The sequence below is a fragment of the Tachypleus tridentatus genome, chromosome 13 (genome assembly GCF_004210375.1).
Source record: "Tachypleus tridentatus isolate NWPU-2018 chromosome 13, ASM421037v1, whole genome shotgun sequence".
In the NCBI taxonomy this organism is placed as follows: Eukaryota; Metazoa; Arthropoda; class Merostomata; order Xiphosura; family Limulidae; genus Tachypleus; species Tachypleus tridentatus.
Genome location: NC_134837.1, coordinates 116,669,257 through 116,687,753, shown reverse-complemented (window position 1 = coordinate 116,687,753; position 18,497 = coordinate 116,669,257). Strand labels below are relative to the sequence as shown.

Below are 18,497 nucleotides of genomic sequence, written 5' to 3'. Positions count from 1 at the left end.
GAAACTGTTGTATATAAACCATCATTTGTAACAACTATTAGTAATAACTGTTATTATAAATTATTTTTGTTTTTTGTACATTAAACTATATTTGTGTTAAAAAATAAAATTCTATCAATCTTGTGGCAAATATAAAAAATTGATACACATTTAATTATTTTCTAAATTAAAATTTTCTGTTATGTGAAATAGTAATATGTTATCATACACGATCATATCTTATTGGCACTAATAAATATAAACTGATTTACCATTTGAATTTGAATTTATTTCGAATTTTGTCTCTAATTCATATTTCGGACACGAGCTCCCAATTTATTATGTTACGTTTTATAATTTATTTCGAACGAGTCTCCGATTATCAAAGTTGTTTTGAGTCACCTTCCCTGAAACAACTAGAAACATACCAAGAAATGAATTGTTTGAAATTGGCAAAATATATGACATAGAGGATAAAAATCAATTGGGAAGAAATGAACTAAAAAGTGTATTGTTGAAATATCAGTCTATAATGACTGTGGAAGCATTAGGGGAATACTCTAGTGTCTCCACTAACCAAGCCCCCTTGCTAGTGCAGCGATTTACAACCCTAAAATCAGGAGTTCGATTCCTCTCGATGGGCTCAGCAGATAGCCTGATATGGCTTTGCTATAAGAAAAACACAAATCACTAACCAATCAGAGTTGAGTGATAAAGATAAATTAGAAATCCAATTAAAACTTTAAAAAATTGAGCTCTAACAAGCCCGTGTCGAATCCGAGACAAAAATTAGATTAAAATTATTGTAAATTATACTCAACTCTGATTGCAAAAGCAAAATAACAACTTTGAACTGAATCGATATGTTAAGATACCACCATCTAATAAAAATAAAGTTGATAAATATTTCCAAGAAAACTGTCCAAACAATGGAATGGTCCACCGAAAAATAGTCATCATTATTACAATGTTTTGACCAGTAAAGCCCAAAAAGCTTATTCTGATATCTCTTTAGAAGACTGTACCAATTATGATATGGTTAAAACAGCTATTCTCAGACCATACGAGTTAGTACTGGAGGCTTATCGCCAAATGTGTCAAGGTTATCGCAAGCAAGATAGCCAAATTGATACTGAATTCGTCCACGAAAAAAAAAAAAAATTTCAATCGATTGCGTAATTCTATGCAAATTGGCAACAGTTTTGACTAATTAAGACAATTATGTTTAAGTGATAAATTTAAACACTATACAAGTGACGACCTCAAAACGTATTTGGATGAAAAGAAAGTTGAAACACTACAGGAAGCAGCTGCTGTTTCTTACGATTACACTTTAACACATAAAATCACTTTCCATAAAAATGAATTATTGCCATTTCGGCAAAAACCTGTACCTGTTCAATCCATTAGATTTTAGGATTCTTATAAAACCTCCAGCTCTTCTAGTTTGAAATCTTCAGAAAGTCACGATACAACTTCATGAAAACCATCAAAGTCTGTATATTATATTTTTAAAGCCTGGTCATGTTATATCCGATTGTTAGATTTTGAAAAAGAAAAAAGAAAAAGAGGCAACACTCAATATGTTTGCGTCCACATATGGATTTGTCTCAGACACTTTTTGGGTCCAACATGGATCTCGTGAGTAATTGTCCTACTGACAAGGCTTTAATGAGTGGCAATGATGGATGTGAGGGATCTGATTCGCGTGCTGAAGTTCAATTTACAAAAACAAACTGATCCATGAGCAAGAAAAATGTCCACACCTCTTTTTAAACTATTTAAATATGCACTCTTGAAAGATGAACTGGAGAAAATTCCAAATGGCTACTTTTTCAAAAATGGTGTGTTCATGAGTAATTGGAGGCCACCAAATGTATCAACTTCATAGGATTGGGCTGTAGTATATCCAATCGTTATGTCCAAAGCATGGCAATCGGAAATATTGAAAGCTGCCAACGTGGCAAAATTGTGAAAAATTCCTTTTGGCCAAAAATCAGGCAAAATGTTTCTCAGTTTTATAAAACTTGTTATATCTGTCAATTGATTAGAAATCCTAACCAGAAAATTCCTGTTGCTCATTTCAGTCATGTTATTCTCAATTGTATTAAGCCAAAAAGATAGCATTTGTGTTTAAGAATTTTCACGTGCTATGTAATTTTATTATCATAAGGTTATTTGTATTAAGTGACAAAATTTAAAATGTATTTAACTTACATTGTTAAATGTGTATTACGAAAGTTCCACATGTTCTCTAAATTTGTAGAAGACTCTCGAGTGTAAGAATCAACAATGTGTGATGTGTGTATGTAAAACACTACTGATTGCCAGTTTTAGTGTCAGATGAAATTTTGAGAATCTCGTCCAATGAGTATAAAAAGTAACCATCGCAACACAGTTTAATAATATTGTTGGTCTGCTACAGTCAGTATACTATAAGCCTCGAAAGCTATATTTGTAACAAATGCTTATTAACTGGAAAACTACAGATAGTTGACCAGTAACGTTTATAGATTTTGAACATTACACACCGTTCAACTTCAACATTACATATCTTCGTCTGTGAAAAATTCACATATGAGCAACGAGAGATATCTTACCCGTTAAGTGAGCTGAGCCGATATCAACATAGAATTATTTGTACCGCACGAACCGTCAATAAAATATTCAGTTTTCTACCAAATAAAAGACTCAGTATAGTTTATAAAACTTTTGTATATAAATCATTATTTGTTATAACTATTATTATCAATTGTATTATTGTTTGTGTATTAAAATATGTTTGTTTTAAGAAAGAAAATTGTCTTTATCAATCTTATTGGCAAATGTCATAAATTCGATATATATCGTCATTCAATTAATTTCTATATTCAAATTTCCGTCTAACTGAAATAGTAATACTTTAACACATGTAATATAATAAATCGGAGACTCGTCTGAAATAAATTATAATACGTAACAAACTGCTGAGGCGACATGATATATTTGCAAAATCGGCAGAATAATGGGTCAGCGTAAGTGCTATTAGATACTGATCCGTTATGGTATGTTCAGTGGTTTACGTATTATTCTTAAAGAATTCTACTAGCAAGAGGATAATGACCCCAAGTATTTATACAACTTATACAGAAACTACGTAGTTAATGAAGAAGCTGCTGCAGTTATTTAAATGAAGCAATGGCTTCCATAGAACCCTGATTTCAACCCAGTTGAGCAGATCTGGTATCTGACAAATCATATACTTGATAAATAAAAAGTTACTTCTGAAGAAACTTTATGGAACTGTATTAGAGACATTTGGGGCAAAATCCCAAAGGACACTTTGATTAAATATATTGCAACGATGTCTGAAAGACTGTCTACAATTATTATAGATAAAGAGGAACACACAAAATATTAATTGTTTGCTGAACTCAAGCATTTCCACTGAGTTTTTGTTGCATTGAATATTAAAATTAATAAAATTTTGATGTTTCACCTGTAATTTATCTTTCCTTTCTACTTTATACGTAGCCTGAAATCTAATTTTTCATTTTGTTCTAGCACTGTAACGCAGTATTGTATGTTTACGGAACCAGAGTTCAAAAGATTTTCGAAAACACAGTTTTGCAGAATTTGATTATATCGCGAGTATTATGCGAGGATAGAAATTGGATTTTGTTTTCGCTGTGCATGGAGTGCGGCGAAGTTACCAACTGAGTGAGTGAGAGGCAACTGAGAGAGAGACATCTGATTCCTACATTTTTATGCTCAGTGGAGGGACTTCTTAAATGTTCTAGCACACTGAGCAGGTGAGGGTTTTATGATTCCTTGGCAGGGTAGGTGAGTATGAGAATGAAGTAAAAGTGGTCAAATTTGCTAGAATTATAACGAAAACAACTAGCATGTATGAACAATGTATTGGAGTTTTATGCCAATACAATAAATAAATGTTTGAGTCTATCAAATATGAATGACTTTTACACAATAAACTGTCCAAATAAACTTAATTTCACAGCATAAATGTACTGTACTGAGTTAAGTGCATGTTACTTCACGTAATATTGATAAAATATTGAGATATTACAATAGCTCAAAACCTAGCGGTGATGAAGAACTTCTGTCTATATTTTTAAAATCAACATCATCAAATTACCCAGAATCACTTGAATTGTATCCAGTAGCAAATTTATTATTTCTCAGTAATAATCTAACAACTAGATAGCTGAAAACGGTGTACACAGCCACAAGTAAACTTCGGTGTTTGTTTGTTTGTTTAAGAATTCTCGCGCAAAGCTTCACAAATGCTATCTGCATATAACTATTCCTAATTTTGAACATACAAACTATGGAAGACGACTAATCAACATTGCTCACCGCAAATTCTTGGGATACTTTTGTCTGAATAAGGCCCTCATAGTATGGAGCGACTTCTTTTAGCAACAGGACGCAAACCTTGATCCCTCAGATTCACAGCCCGAACGCATGACCACCAGAAATGTAATTATCGAGAAGTTTAAAGTGGTTGGAACAGCCAAAAGTGACAAATCAAAGAAACTTTGGCCATTATAATCTTAACTCCATAACTACATGGATAGTCTAGTATTGATGAGCTTTTTTCGAAATTGTAGTGTAAATTATATATACTCAATAGTCGTGACTAATCTCTATCTTTGTAACTCATTCTATAAGAATATATAGAAAAACTACATATATATACATGATTGTGTGCGCATGAATTTAAAGAGGGCAGTATTCCAAAGTTTAAAAATTAAAAAGAAAAAAGGTTTTGATATTTATTAACAGAATGCAGCCAGAGCAAGATTTTTTTAAATGGTATTTGAGAAACTACAATATCACAGGATAAAAAAAATCAACTGAAAATGCCGCGGGAAGTAATGGCCAAAACGTTTTCGTCAGAGATAATTTTTCGAGCAGTCAGCCTTTGTTAAATTTATAAAACGGAAAACTGCTATGCACAATAGCTCATATTTTAAAAAAATTACGCCTGTTTGGATTGAATAGTGTTAACAAAACAATGGGACTAAATGAAAAAGGTTACTTGGTGTGTAGAGTATATCTTTACTACATGCATATACAACATACATAGTTATAAAAAAGTTAGTTTGAGCGTACTTAGAAATACAGAGCAACTGATCAGAGATGTAAAATTATACAGTAACCTTAATCACGTATTTAAACGTCTCTATATATACACCCAAACCAGTTATTCAGCCTTAACTTTATGGGTGCATTCTGCTCGTAATACGTGTATTGTTCAAGTAGTTGATTAAGACAGATGCCTAATTGTGAGTATCAAAAAAACATGCAAACAAATTTTTATTAGTTTACATCGTTTTGTATGGCAGAACCTAATGTATAACTCCATTTGAAAGTAACTCATACAAATCAGAGTTTTACAAATATTATAGGTGTCTTATCTAAATAGTTATCTATTGTTTGCGTTATATTTATTTTCTTATGAATAAAAAATAAAATAAAAAGGCACGTGGAAAGAGATATAATGGTCAGAATTTAGTGAAAACAACTTCTGGTTCCATTATTGAACTTTAGCTCGTGCAAATTATCAAATAATAATAATAAGATCAGTTATAGAATAATTTGAATAACACAACAGTTACAAAATAGCTAAATATACAACACTCGTATTTCAATAATAAAAATATTACAACAAAAGTGAAACTTTACTTTTTGTTGAGTAGGGCTTTTTCTGATATATTAGGCTAGGCCTAATCATATCTGTTCGTTGGTCAATACCTAAGAAAGCACAACATAAACACACGTATTATTGAAGAAAACTCGTGTGTTAAGATATAAAACACTTTTTCAAATAAATTTAAGTAACTTTGTAACTTAAACAAAAAAAACAACTCATAACTTTCCCCAGTGAACATTTTAAACAAGAAGCTCCTGATGGTTAAGATGCAACTAAAAGTTTACTTTGGAAGCTATAATAATTGATGGCGTTTGCGCGAGTTGTTTTCGTCGTCTGCAACAGAAAGGGCGTGGTGGTATGCCAATAAATGTTTCTTTTTTCTAATAGCTTTTATGCCATTTTCAGCTCCATTAAAGTTGATAGCCTAAGAAAGTAAAGTTACTAAGATTTATCGAATTAGTTGTGCGGACCCTATTTTAATGAGTCGCTTTCATAGATCAACTTCAGATCGAAAACAATAAAAAAACGGATGAAAGTCTTTTTCAAGACTATAATTTTTATTAACCGTAAGCTAAACAAATACTCTTTGTACAATAGAGGTTAGTAGGTCAACGTTTCAATTCTATGTAATGTGCACGAACGCACATACGTACACTTGTCGACCGTAAACTGTGAGAACACGAGATAAACTTACCACATACTAAAGTGACCTAATAAAAGTAAGTGGAACTCACTAAAACCTAACATAAAATAATAAGCTTGCCTATAGCTAATGTTAAAAATGACTTAAACTAAAACACTTCACTTCTAGTAGCCAACTGAACCTTGGAAGCCGAACATTAATAAAGAAATCTATTAATCTGAGCAATTTTATAGTGTTTTGGTTCAACAGAAATATAAAGAACTAGCTTATGGATTCTTAAGCTAGTCACAAAACACGTCACAGTTTAAACTTACTTTTTCACTAAGAATGTTTAATTCGTAAATTTAAAGAAAAATGTTTGATTATTTTTGAGAGAAAACAATAGTTTCGTAGACTACGTTTTTAATATTTTAACGTTTTATATTGTTTGCCAAAGAGTGTTATTGCATGACGTAGTGATGATGTGTGACGAGTAGAAATTCCTGAATGTTTTGATTTGAGTTGACGTCTTAAATGCCTTAGAAACTCTGGGGAAGGGGAGGCCTACAAAAACATTAAAACTTTATTGTTGATGAGTCGGGTGAGTTAGTGTGATACCGTGTTACTTACTGATAGAATACTGAATTAGCGAATGCGATGTTCAGCCGGATTAAGTTTGTACCGTAAATATAAATACGAGAGCAAATTGAAGAAGTGACTTTTTGTCTTACTTGTGAGTTAGGCCTATTACTTGATCAGTTTGTAGGACAAGTGATAAAAAGAAATAAAACGCTTTCCTGTTCGTTAAGTGAACTGTACTTTGCAGTATTTCTACCGGCCTATAGATATAAAAAGATCCGGCCTATAAATTGTTACAACAGTAATATAAAGTACATTTAAAAGATGTTAATTGAATTGACAGAAATACGTATCAGAATGGTTCTTTGCAAGAAGTTCTCATAAAATTCTTACACAATTTAATTAGTTTTGTTTCTAAATTTAAATATACGCATACTTCATAATTTCTAATCATGTTATATAAGCACAAAAAAATTTATTTTTTATTGGACAAACACAAAAAACAAATTTAGAGGTTCAAAATTTGCCTTAACCAGCCACAGAAAGAAAGTTATATCAACACATGAGCGAAGTTTTACATTTTTTGGGGGGTAACACTTTTTTCTAATATATTAGATTAGGCCTAATCATAACTGTTTGTTGGTCGGTAGTTTATAAAGTACAACATAAAATGGCCATTACTGATGAAAAACCACATGATAAGATATAAAGCACTTTTTGAACAAGCTTAAGTAACTTTTTCCTTGCTTTTTAACAAAAATCTCACCACTTTAAATATTCTGCTCGTTCAAATCCAGATTTTGTACTTCCAGTTACAATTTGATCTGAATAGCAAAAACTTTTAATGTTTTTACTCAAATTGTAGGAAAATGAGAAAAGAAAAATAACCTTACCATACCCTTCATTAATTTTTGTAAATGAAAAATGAAGTAACCAGTGAAAATATTAACTTGTACAAGGGTTGTTTACTACGAAGTTTGTTTGTTTGAAGTTACACACAAAGCTACACAATGGGTTATCTGTACTCTTCCCATAACAGGTATCAAAACTCGATTTCTAGCGCTGTAAGTCCGCAGAGTTTGTATAAAAGCATTTGTGATAAATAATTTGACCACAGATTGCATATAAAACGCGTGGTAAAATACTACCCAGACTTTATTAACAAACACGTTAAAATATTTGATCAGAGCTTGTGTAATAATACTTGTGATAAAGGATTTGACCAAGACTTACATAGCAATTATGGTGAATCACTTGACCATAGCTTATATAATACGGTAATATGGTAAATATATACTGAAAATAGCTTGACTAATAAACATAGTAAAAAATTTGATCAAAGTTTGCTTAATATTCATGATAATGTTGTATAATACCAAGAATAAATTTTGTAAAATGCATGGTTTGTTTTGTTTGTGAATTTCGCGCAAAGCTATTCGAGGGCTATTTGTGCTAGCCATCCCTAATTTAGTGGTGTAAGACTAGAGGGAAGGCAGCTAGTCATCACCACCCACCGCTAATTCTTGGGCTACTATTTTACCAACGAATAGTGGGATTGACCGTAACGCTTGGCCATGCCCGGGCCGAAAGGCATGATAAAACATTAACCACGGCTTATTTAATACGCATTATAAAAGAGTGACCAGTTTGTATAACCAACAAGATAAAAAAAGATTAGTTTGTAAAACCCACGAGATAAAAACTGATTAGTTTATATAACCCACAAGATAAAGGAGTGATCTAGAAATTGTGTAATATAATATATATATACACCCTTCCATTACAGGCTTGACGTGAGCCACACTTCAAAACCCAGAATGAATGACAGTGAAGCTCAAGACGAGTGCAAACCAAGTCACGATAAATATCCCTTGATACATCGTTTCAGGGTATTATCTTCACGTAGTGGCAGACCACGGATACACGCAAAGAAAGATACTCATAGAAATATATCGTCTTGTTAATTCTTTTCTCTTCTTGGAAAGAAGATAATTTACTGTGAGTGTTGAAGGAAAACACGGAAAGTCTCAACAAAACGATCGAAACATTATTATCTTTTTACTACACGTGAAACAAAAGAACCATAAAAATGGAACTTTGTAAAAGCTCACCAAACATATCAAAATATTTACGTCCCTTTCCAGCACACGAAACACAGGATCGTGACGATTTAAGTTTGAAAAATCTAAAGGAAAACGACAATAATAATAATTATAAATCATCAGAAGAATCAGGACGACAAAAACTTAAGTAGAGATCATTCCAAACCTCAGTATTGTTAAGGTTCTATTTAACATTTAGAATACGGAACAATATTTTCAGTCAATATTATATCTGTAAACAACTAAAATTAAATCTTTGTATGTTAGACCTGTAGCTAACTGGAGATGATAATCAGAATATAATGAATATCAACAAGATGCAAATCTCCCAAGTCTTCGCAAAAATCTATATACTGATATCAGTAAGTATTCTATTACTAAAAAGCACTGGATCAAAGTTGTTAAGGTTTCATGGGTACAGAGATTTTAAATAAACAAGATTTCTGCATACAATTATTTCTTTAAATGTATTTGCTAATAATATTTACGGAAAATTAGGAGTTAGTACACATGTAACAACTATTTATAAAATAAAAATACAGACATAATAACACATTAAGCTTAGTTAAAATAGTGTGATTGTCACACATCATGTCTATTTCAGAGAAATAAAATTATTATAAGTTGTATTTACTTCAAAGAATCAGCACGGTCGTACGTTGAACCTATGTGTTTGTGTGTTTTCTTATAGCAAAACCACGTTTAACCCGCGCGTGTGTGTGCTTTCTTATAGCAAAGCCACATCGGGCTATCTGCTGAGTCCACCGAGGGGAATCTAACCCCTGATTTTAGCGTTCTAAATCCGTAGACTTACCACTGTACCAGTGAGGAACCTTAACCTACCTAAAGGCATTGAAATAACCACCAGTTAAGCCTAATGTTAGTGTAAAACAACGAAACTGTCACACGTTAAACCTAATTCAATGAAATCATCACGTATTAAATAATTCAAAGCACTGTAGTAATCACACATTAAGACTAGATTAAAGTACTGAAACCAAAACAGTCACACCTTTAATCGAAACACTGGATAATTAATCACACGCTAGGCCTAATTCAAAGAAAAGAAATGATCATCATGTCTTGCTGGTGTTTATAATACGTATTTTGTCATATGAATCTTAGAATTTCTAGTTACAATTAAAAACAATTTGATTTATTAATATTTTCATCTCTTGCTGAATAATTCAATACAGTTTAAATCATTTAAATAAAAGTGTTGTATGCCAAATTTAGGGAAAAGTTAAACTTACCAACAGAGCCTAAAACGTATAAAGAATATTATATTAATAAATGTCGTCCTTATAATGATATATGACTTTCAAAAGATGCATAGGCATTTGATGATATCATTACGTTTCTATTGCTCTCTTCCTTACATACAGTAGTAGAAATACTCGACTTCTGAGGATGTATAAATGTTAGTTCCTACGGAAGTCTATTGAGTCTGCGTTTTTTTTTCTGTAATTGTCTGACAGTTCTACAACAATGTATTCATACTTGACATTCAATAATGTTCACTATTCATGAGTAAAACGATTTTATTGAAATTTTATTTTTAAAAAAATGAGTCATCGTCACAGCATTACGCCATGGAGTTTATTTTATTGAAGTATTTCTTTGTGGACTTATCAATGAAAGTGTCTTACTTTTCTGTTGCAACACTCATGCGATTTTCACTAAAAAAAAAATAATAGTTTTTTAAGTTCGTTTTATATTTGAAACTTCATCCCTTTTGTGTTTTTTATTGGTCCAATCTGAAAGACGCCAATTCTGTTGAAATTTCAATTGTTTTGTTTATTTCTCAGCTATTAAAATACTGTCTAGTTATGATTGGTGCGGTAGTTTCTGAGATTCGACTTTTGGTCGTGTACATCGCAGGCCCGGCATGGCCAGGTGGGTTAAGGCGTGCGACTCGTAATCTGAGAGTCGCGGGTTCGCATCCCCATCGCGCCAAACATGCTCGCCCTTTCAGCCGTGGGGGCGTTATAATGTACGGTCAATCCCACTATTCATTGGTAAAAAGAGTAGCCCAAGAGTTGGCGGTTGATGGTGATGACTAGCTGCCTTCTCTCTAGTCTTACACTGCTAAATTAGGGACGGCTAGCACAGATAGCCCTCGAGTAGCTTTGTGTGAAATTCAAAAAAACAAAACAAACAAACAAACGTATACATTGCAAACTCTATTTCAATAAGATGCACACACATTTTAAATATTACCATCAAAAGCGCTATTTAGGGTCTAACCATTTAATAAATAATACGTCCCTATACAAATGCTTTCAAAATAATTTTCAGCTGTATAATTTGGCTCAAATGCTGTCGTTTCATCATTCATATTAAAAAAAAAATCCTATTCAATCATCATCTGAGAAGAAACACAAAACTATTCACTCAGCAGTTAAAAATTCCGAAAGAAAAAAACAGCTCGAAATTACACTAAACCATTTTGTCTAAAGGAAAAGACTAAATGTTTTAGTGTCATCTGTAATAAAAATAGGTAAGTAACAATAATAATAGCTTCCAAAGAGAGCAAGCCACACATAAATTTGAGAAAAACAGCTAATTAAATTTCATAGTTCATAGTGATTTTTGTCATGGGGACACAGGCAATTGATACTTTGACTCCCTAACTTTTTTCGTGCTGCCACCTAATAAATAGTCGGCAATCCGAGAGGATTCCTAGTGCTTTTATTTTACTCACGGAACGTAAAACAGTTATCACTCACAGAACTCGAACTAACACATAAATTTAAATATCTGCCGTTTACTTAATTTAATCTTCTTCCACTACTACGATTCAGCATTATTCAGACCATTACATCTATCATATAAATTGAACTTCTTGCTCTTTTAATAATTCTATAAGTCCCTTTACCCTGAATAGCATTATTCAGACCATTACAGCTATCATATAAATTGAACTTCTTGCTCTTTTACTAATTCTATAAGTCCCTTTACCCTGAATAGCATTATTCAGACTATTACAGCTATCATATAAATTGAACTTCTTGCTCTTTTACTAATTCTATAAGTCCATTTACCATGAATAGTATTATTCAGATATATTACAATTAATAGGTATATTTAACTGATTGCTCTATCCTTAATTTTATCTGGTCATCCCCCTACTCAATGCCACTATCCAGATTAAACATTATTCAAACCTATATAGAACCTCATTAAACATCCTCGCGTGGATTAGTTTAGTAAATAGGGATTGGCTTTAACAAGATGTATATAGCAGTTTAGAAATGTCTTGAAAAAGCCTACAGTTCACTGTTCTCTGCCTTTTCTTTTAAACTTCCACCTCCACAAAACTGATCCCACAATATATACATATATATAAAATCAGTTTAAGTAGCCCTCATACAGGGCTCTTTTACACCAGTTCGTGATCATTTTCTAAAACTCAATATATCAACTTTAAAGATAGAAACACGTGATAATCCAATCTGCCATTAATATCGGCTCATGCGTATATCACATATATTTCTTTCTGAACGCTCTGTTAGTGTTAATTAGAATAATGCATTCAAAATAAATAGAGAAAATCTTTCCAAGGCTTTAAGAGCTCTTGAAGTTCTTGTGGCTGCTACCAATTCGCAGCAAAAGCCTTAAAAAAACAAACGAAAACAACCCTTACATATAAGATTATCAGAAACTACGCGCCATAGGGAGAGACACATAGAGAGATACTTAATCGACTCCTGTCTGTCTTCCTCTCAGACTCATCGTCAAAGTAACAGTGTCAAGTTTTGATTTTTTTAAATACAGTAAATACTTGCTACTGTATAAATCTTGTGTGAAATCAATTACAAACAGCGCCATCTATATCTAAGCCCGAACCAGTTATTGCACATAATCTCAACCTCGATGACACTTAATTACTAATTAGGCAGACTCACGCTTCCCTGAGTGGTACTTAAAACTGATGAACAGAGCAATCACAAAAAGTGTCATCTGTATCTAAATCTAAACTACTCATAATCTCGGTCTCGGTGACACTTAGCTACTAACTTCGTAATCCTGAGGTGCCTCGAGTGGTACTTAGCTGACGAACAGACCAACAAGGGCAAGATCCGATAGACGTTATTCAGACAGACAAACGGAGCGTCAGCATTCACAAATATGTTTGTTGTTTTTGAATTTCTCGCAAAGCTACTCGAGAGCTATCTGTGCTAGCCGTCCCTAATTTAGCAGTGTAAGACTAGAGGGAAGGCAGCTAGTCATCACCACCCACCGCCAACTCTTGGGCTACTCTTTTTACCAACGAATAGTGGGATTGACCGTAACATTATAACGCCCTCATGGCTGAAAGGGCGAGCATGTTTGGTGCGACTGGGATTCGAACCCGCGACCCTCAGATTGCGAGTCGAATGTCTTAACCCACCTGACCATGCCAGGCCCTTCACAAATATAATGAGCTAATGACTGGACAAGAAAGCATAAAAAACACTTAGTAATTAACAGTGTTGGTGTTTATCAAATTATACATGTGTCTCTTCACTGTCAGTTTTGATATTAAAGGACTGCTTGCAATATATGTCAGCCATTATCCCAAAACAAGTAGAACAAGGAACAATTAATAACTATACTTCAGCGAACAATCATCGTATGGATACAACATATAAATGTATACTTTAAATATCTCATAGATAAGCAAATACATGTATTGTGAAACACAAGCCAAAAAGCGACAGAATTTCATGTTCAAAGTCGCAAAGTGCGTGAAATGATGGTTCATTTTTTCCTTTACACATTGACTATTCTGGCAACATTAACATTGTGAAGATGCTTAATTTTGGTTACATTATGTAAAATTTCCCCACGATTTATCAAAGGATCTCTCAATGACCAAAGACAAAACAAGGGGTAAAAATATAGATATTTTACGACAAAAGACTTCAGAGCAACTCTGCTTTTCCTGGTGATTGTTTTTAATATAAAATACAGTTGTAAGTAATATAATGTATCTTTTATTTATTAATCTACTCTATATCCTATTTTCACAGTAAATTGCGATCACTTATCTTCTTCACTCTGAATATATATATATATATATATTTAACAAACACCTTTAATACTGTTCAAATCGGTTTGGACTTTTTGTATCCTATACACAATTAATATAGTACCCACAAATAATTTCAATTGTCAAGGTTTCCGAACGTCTTTCGTCTTCGCAACATATACCATTTTGTGAAACTATGTGAAGACTACGTTACAGATAAAAAAAAGTCTAATATGTCCAGTATTGTGTGTCAGGTGATCGCTATGATAATAAATAAAACCTTCTCTAGCAAATTACAGGTGGGAGATGATCACCATGGTAACAAATCACAACTTCTATAGTATATTACAAGTGAGAGATGATCTCCATGGTAGCAAAGCACGAACTTCTACAGCGTTACACAGGATATATGTTTACCATGGAAACAGTATTACATGTTACCTTCTATAGTATCACAAGAAAGAAGTGATGAACCATATGCACCTAATACATTACAGAAAAGACCACTGCTCTAGTAGTGTTCTTGTTTTCTCGTAACGACGAGACACCCACTTGAAGTAAAAATGTATTCTCAAGACGGCTGGTATGGGTATTAGCACTTTAATTAAAATAAAGTACAGAACAACGTTTCGACCTTCTTAAGTTATATCCAGGTTAACAAAGAGAGAGTTTGTAGTTGCTGTAAACTCTCTCTTTGTTTATCTGAAGATGACCTAAGAAGGTCGAAACGTTGTTCTGTAATTTATTTTAATTAAAGTGCTAATACCCATACCAGTCGTCTTGAGAATACGTTGTTCTTGTTTTTTTTCGATAGTTTGGAATAAATGTTAAATCTTTGCACAGCGAACTCAGTCGGCTGGCAGCTATCATACGAATATAGATGCATATATTAAAAGGCAGACTAAATTACACATCCTGAAAAACACCGTTATATGACTGAAACATTTTTATTTATTTCTCTTTGAATAACTACGTTTCCCACTCAAATCGCCTCAAACTCTACACATTGACAGCGTTTTGAGTGAGGTAGAACTTCTGTAAAACAAACGTCATGTACTTTTAATATCTTCTCTAATAATATAATATTTTACCTTGATTTTTTTCACTTCCTTAAACTTGTGGTTGTACTCATTAAGTGCCTCTTGAAGTTGTTTGTTTTCATTCTGTAGGTCTTGGACACGCACAGCTTGCTGTAGGGCTAACTGACACAACTCCAAGACGGGAACACGATCTGTGAAGAAACAAGGCTCTCTTAACGAAACGTATGTATAACGTGAGACTCAGTTCAACAATGGTTCAGATTGTGATACAAATAAATCTAAACGGTTATTTACAATCCAAGTTTTGATTTAGTACTGAACATCCGAAGTTACTGTCATGTATTGAGCTAAATGGATTGGGAAATGTGATTGCGAAGCAATTGAAACTGTGTGTTAATAGACGGTAGTTCAATATAAAATTCCATATCAGTTTTTATAAGTGACACGTAGATGGTAGAACATATTTGAATTTTTTTTTTTTATTTTGGGGAGGGTAACTTATTTGCTGTGTTAACCTCGACCATTAAAATCAAAACTGAAGCATCATTTTTCCATGATAGTTAACATAAGTTTCTATTCAAAGAGGCACTTCTCTACTGAGCCAGAATTGGGAGAATGAAACCTCGTTTCCACTGGCTATGAAGTCAAATGTTAAAACTTTGTATTATACCTTCGACTATCCAATGAGGGTCAAAAGACAATGAGGCAAGAGATCCATACAAACAGTTCAAAGCTAATTTGCTATTCATTAATTTGGTACTTAATATTTTTTTAAAAAAACAATGACTTTATTGGAGGCCTACCACAGAGGCAAAAGGTGAACAAAATAAAAAATAATTATGAAAATCATAGTTTACAAACACACAAAAAATGGTAAATAAAGGCTTAGCTTCTTTTTTTATAACTGCGGTAGCGAAAATAATGCCTATATATAAATTTTTGTTTTTACGAATTCTCGCGCAAAGCTACTCGAGGGCTATCTGCACTAGCCGTCCCTAATTTTGCAATGTAAGACTAGAGGGAAGGCAGCTAGTCATCACCACCCACCGCCAACTCTTGGACTACTCTTTTACCAACTAATAGTGGGATTCACCTGCACATTATAACGCCCCCACTGCTGAAAGGACGAGACTGTTTGGTGTGACGGGGATTCGAACCCGCGCCCCTCGGGATTACGAGTCAAGTGCCTCAACCACCTGACCATGCCGGGCTCTCCTAATGCTGAACTGAGAGTCTAGATTTTGATATCTTTACTCATTAGTTTGGAATTAAATATACACTCCTAGATAAAATATTCACAGTTAGTACTTTCTGCGTGTTTAACCAAGTAATACGCTTTAGAATAATTCGATCATCTGAACGAGAAGAGGGCCAATACAGAGAGCGTCTTGAAAAAAACAGTTGGTAGTGGTCATAGGCGAGTTAAAGTTCACCGCTACAGACATATCCATCAATCTCCATCCTCTGACTTCTTACTCTGATTTAGTGAAAACTAATGATTAACAAAGATGCTATACAGAGAGGTAGGGACATTGATAAAATGGATTGTAGGAAGGAATGATATACATTGTGCCAGCTGGAGGATGTGTTATACCAATTTCTTATTATATTTTTTGTTTTTTAATATCCACGGAGGATAAAGAAAGCTCATGAAATGACAGTGAGTTTTAGATCAGATGCATCCTTTCAATGTCTACTTATGAAAGTTGGAGATCTATCTATTTGTAGTGTTGACAGAAAAGTAGAACCTCGATACCAGAAGTCGTACCAACATTGAAACCTAAGTTCAGTGTAATCCTGAACTCATCAAAATCGTGTAGAATTAGTGACCAAAAAAGATTCGTGATGACAGTCCCAACAAAACATTATGAACATATCTGAATGATGAGGGTTTTTTCTCTTTCTTATGGGGTCAGTAATCTTTTATGTGGGTGGCAATGTTCTTCACCACTGTTTTAGCTACATCGTTGTTAAATATATTATTACTATTTACCTTCTGACAGTAATCGCCATTTGTCGGAATGCAAAGCAACTGTTAACAGACAGTTAAAAGAGTCAAGGGTAAGTTAGTGACTATTAGGATAGAATGGATGTTAAAAATAGTTATTCTGTGAATCGTCCAAAGATATCACGTTAACATTAATGAAATGGAGATAGGGATGCATCCATTAAAGTCCAACAGAGTACACCCATGAATAAAGTTTTAACATAAACTGAATCACGACAAAGAGATAAACAGAAAGAACATTAACTGATGATAAATAATACACAGAGTAAATAGGTTAAGATGTAATTGAAATGTTGTGCAGTGAGGTCTTCCACATTTTCACGAACATGAACTAGATGCTCACTTCACAGTTTATTAATGAATGACTAGATAGAAAAACGACATGAAACACATTGGATCCAAAAATTACCATATAAAACATGTGTTGTTAATACTAGAATAATAATGAAAGAGAAAAGTATTCTGAAATATTTATAGTAGTTAACTGGAAACATATGAACTGATTTACACAAGCAAAAAAATATAGAATCGGGAAAACCATGACAGAGAAATGTTTAATAAATGAGGTAGAATATTATAGAATTTACTAGAGAAGTGGGTGAGTGGATCAGAAGCAGCTGGCGCGTTATGAAAGAGAACAGTCATACATTGTCTTTACCTAATTCAACATTGACGACTATTGTCAACACATCGCTGATTGGCTCATAAATCAGTTGGCAGTTATATATGCCAAAACGTGCACAACACAGATATCAAAATAGTTAGCAGTCAAAGTCGGGTATAGTCAACTTTATCAAAGAACATAGCAAAATCTACAAACCCAACAGAATCTTTTACATTAAAAACAAATAAAATGTTCCAAAAGCATTATCCGGAACGAAATTAAAATATTTTGAAAAAACAATATATAAAATAATTATTTAATTTTTCATGTTGTACAGTACGCATATATTTTGATATTTAAAAACTTACAACAGCATTTGGTAAAACAGACTATGGTTTCAAATTCGTGAGTAACGCACCTAAAAATGTATATCAAGACAGGTGGTATGGGTATTAACCCTTTTATTAAAACAAAGTAGAAAACAACAGTTTGTAAAACTTCGTTGCGAACTCTTGTTGTTAATCTGAAAATGACCTAAGAAGGTCGAAACGTTATTCTGTACTTTATTTTAATCAAAGTTTTAATGTTCATACCAGCCGTTTTGAGAATGCATGGTTTTAAATATCACAATCTGATATTCTATTGGGAGGCATTGTCCACTGGATTTCCAACTTCTCCGAAGAGATAAAACTAAGAACAACTACTAAAGTAGACGTTCCATAAAGAAGATTTATCAGCCCCGTATAATTTATACAGCATGTCAATAATAGATAAAAATTAGTGTGCCCGTTCTCAATTTTCAGATGGAGTGCCTACCCAGAAAAGTTCCTCATAGCCCTTCTCCCCGGCTTCAAATAATCTTAAAACCCTCTTAACCCAAGCAGTGAAATTGT

The 18,497-nt window shown here is 33.2% G+C and overlaps 1 protein-coding gene across 16 annotated transcripts in view; it reads right to left on the bottom strand.

Moving 5' to 3' along the window:
- Positions 1-18,497, bottom strand: part of LOC143240755 (homeobox protein cut-like) — a 181,597-nt gene that overhangs the window by 101,273 nt on the left and 61,827 nt on the right. For all 16 annotated transcript variants that reach the window (XM_076483718.1, XM_076483737.1, XM_076483739.1 and 13 more), the window contains exon 2: positions 15,044-15,183. The gene's annotated coding sequence lies outside the window, so the exon portion shown is untranslated. The remainder of the gene's footprint in view (positions 1-15,043; positions 15,184-18,497) is intronic.